At 43.7% G+C, this 3,342-nt stretch overlaps 1 non-coding gene across 1 annotated transcript; it reads right to left on the bottom strand.

The window, feature by feature from the left end:
* Window positions 1-904: 904 nt before the first annotated feature.
* LOC130464609 (small nucleolar RNA R71) lies at window positions 905-1,007 on the bottom strand. Its single transcript, XR_008924988.1, has one exon. It is a non-coding gene; the product is annotated as a small nucleolar RNA R71 (small nucleolar RNA).
* Between the last annotated feature and the right edge of the window lie 2,335 nt (window positions 1,008-3,342).

Below are 3,342 nucleotides of genomic sequence, written 5' to 3'. Positions count from 1 at the left end.
TTTCCTTTATTTGCAAAACTTGTTTAATAGCTTAGAATTGTAGTCGATAATTCAATTTCAAACTCCGTCCGAAACTAGCTTAACTAGCAAACTCACTTCACTCCGTTTCTATGGGACGATCCCTATGCTTGCCGCTATAGTCAATATAGCCGGTTAGTTAGGAGTTTATAAATTTTGTTTGATAAATGTGTGTTCATTCAACGACGAAAAATATCTCTATCAAAATGGCGTCGTTGCCGGGGAACGGTTGTTGTTTTTGAGTTTTGTTGAGTCTAGTTTAACCATAGAAAATACAAAAATATTTCATTCTTGCTTTAGTTTTTACTTTGCATTGCTCACGGTTTGTTTGAGTTTTGTATGCAAGATAGGGGACGAACTCGTCATAGATCTCTTCACCCTCTCGACCTAGAGTTAGAGAGGACTTTGCGAAGATTGAGGCGTATTTGGACCCGTTCATCGAGCTACAATAGATTCGAGCCTTTGAGTGAAGATACGGAACAAGAGGCAATTGATTAAACCATAGAGACAATGGCTCTACCGGTCAAGAACTTAGGAATTCCGGGATCCTTTGAGGTGACTTGTGGCATTCAAGCGCCCACCACCAATGCAAACAATTTTGAGATCAAGCTCGCCTTGATCAATTTGGTGCAAAGTCATCCATTTTGCGGGAAGAGTAGTGAATCTCCGCATGAACACTTGAAACAATTTGAGCATTATTGTGATACTATCAAGCACAATGGAGTGACTTCGGATTATGTGAGGTTGACGCTATTGTGCTTCTCTCTCTTAGGACGTGCTAGCGATTGGCTTGACAAGGAGGTCAAGCCAAACTCACTTCGAACTTGGAATGAAGTGACAAGCGCTTTTTTGAGCAAGTTCTACTCTCATGGGAAGACGGCGGAGTACCGTTACAAGATTCAATCATTTGAGCAAAAGCGGGATGAGTCTCTTTTTGAAGCATGGGACCGATTCAAAGAATATCAAAGGGAGTGCCCTCACCATGGGATTCCTAAATGGTTACTCCTCCAAACTTTCTATTTGGGATTGAGCCCAACCTCCAAGACAAGTCTAGATGCGGGGGCGGGTGGTCCTATAATGAACAAAATGGAGGATCAAATAGAAGAGATCATAGAGGATGTCGTGCAAAATTATCAAGCATGGCACGTTGGAACAAGGAACTATGATTGCAAAAGCAAAGGTGAGGATGGTAAGGGGTCAATCTATGCAATGGACCAAGCACGCATAATCGAGAAGCTTAGCTCGAGGTTAGAAAAGCTTGAGAGCACTCCAAGTCAACCCCCATCACCATCAACAATTCCTCCGCCTTCGGCTACTCTTCTCACTAAGGGGAAGAGCAAGGTGAGTTCCTACAAAACCATGCCAATAGATACATCTTTTTGTGAGAATTGTCATGATTATGGGCATTTCCCTAATACTTGTCCTTTGGTGCATAATGTTTCATATGTGGATTATGTCCCTTCTTATGAAGGTGATTTTAATGTGGAATATGCCAATGCTATGAATGAGAGGCCTAGATATGATGGTCCCCCGAACCAAAACTTTAATAGGCAAGCACCTAGAGGCCCTCCTACGCATGCCAATTACCAAATTGGACCCTTCCAAGGAGGGGGGTATGATAATCAAGGCCGAGGTAACTATAGGGCGCAAGGCTATCAAAGCCAAGAACCCTATGGTCAATCTCATGGTCTTGGCAATCAAACTCAATATAATCAAGGGAGTTATAACCCTAACCACCAAGGTGGAGGGGGTTACAACTATCCTTATGGGCAATTTAGGGGTGCTTCTAGTGGGGGCTATTCGTTGAACCCGGGAGGCCAATATGGTGTTTCTCAATTTCCTCCTCCTGGATTCAATGGGCCAAGGACCTATTGGAAATCAATTCCAACAAGGTCCTAGTGGTTATGGCAATGCACCTCCACCGCTCCCGCCTCTCAAGTCTAACCTTGAGTCTCTTATGGAGTCGTTCGTGGGGGCGCAAGCCAAGAAAAATGTTGAGTTTGAGGATGGATTCAAGCAATCCAATACTCACTTGAAAATGATCGAAACCCAACTAGCGCAACTTGCTAGCACCATCAAGAAACAACAAGTGCATACTAGTCTCCCACCCTAAGGTCAAGCTCCTAAGCAAATGTATGCGGTCATGACTAGGAGTGGGAAGATTTTAGATGATGGTGCTAAGCTTGTTGATACTCCTTGCTCTAGGGGAGAAGAATCTAAGGGAAATGAGTCTACGGACTATGATGTAGAGGAAGAGAAGTCTCACGTTGATGACGTGAGTGATGTTGTGAAGCCAACGGAGGCTACTCTTCTACCTCTCCGTACTCCTCCTCTCCCCTATCCTCAAACGATTGCTGGAAAAATGTTGGATGACCAATTCTCCAAGTTTCTTGACACAATTAGTAAGCTGTATGTGTCATTGTCTTTCACCGAGGCGCTTAAGCAAATGCCACATTATTCTCGGATCATGAGAGACATTTTGTGTGTTAAAAGAACTTGTGGCCCCAAGGAAACCGTGCACCTCACGGAGAATTATAGTGCCTTGATATTGAGCATGTTTCCCCCAAAGCTCAAGGATCCCGGGAGTTTCTCGATTCCTTGTAGCATCCAAAAGCTTAAATTTGAAAACGCTCTTTGTGATTTGGGGGCAAGTGTGAGCATCTTTCCATACAAAATTTATGAGAAACTTAGTCTTGGTGATCTCACCCCTACCCATATGTCTTTGCAATTAGCTGATTGCTCGGTTATGTTCCCATTGGGTAGGGTTGATGATGTTCCCCTTGTGATAGGGAAGTTGACTTTTCTTGTTGACTTTATTGTCTTGGACATTGATGAGGACGCTCACACTCCTATTATCTTAGGGAGGCCATTCTTGGCCACGGCGGGATCTCTCATTGATGTTCAAGGTGGTCTTATTACCTTGAAGGCGGGAGATGCCAAGGCTAGTTTCAAGCTTCCTATTGATGAATGTTGTTCCAAGAAGAAGAGTTGCATGAAGTTAGACACTATTTCATGCATTGAGCATCGTTATGCTAACATTTCTAATGACTCTTATGTTTCTAAGTTTGATGATAAGCTTGCTAGGAACAACATCAAGGAGAAGAAGGTATTTGTGACCTCCTCGGTGTTAGGTGATTCATTTGATGATGTGATTACCATTCCCGAGATCTTCGGGATGGGTCTTGATGATGTTGGAGCAGAAACTTCGGCTCCCCGTGGTAAGGATTCTCCGGCCAAGAAGACCAAGAAGGGCAAGCTTAAGCCCAAGAAGAGTTGGTTTGACCCATGTTCTATGAGTTGCGGTTTGGGTGAGTTGTTTGTGCC

This window comes from Spinacia oleracea, chromosome 6 (assembly GCF_020520425.1).
Source record: "Spinacia oleracea cultivar Varoflay chromosome 6, BTI_SOV_V1, whole genome shotgun sequence".
In the NCBI taxonomy this organism is placed as follows: domain Eukaryota; kingdom Viridiplantae; phylum Streptophyta; class Magnoliopsida; order Caryophyllales; family Amaranthaceae; genus Spinacia; species Spinacia oleracea.
The sequence above is the reverse complement of the archived record's forward strand: the minus strand, read 5'-3'. Positions and strand labels throughout refer to the sequence as shown.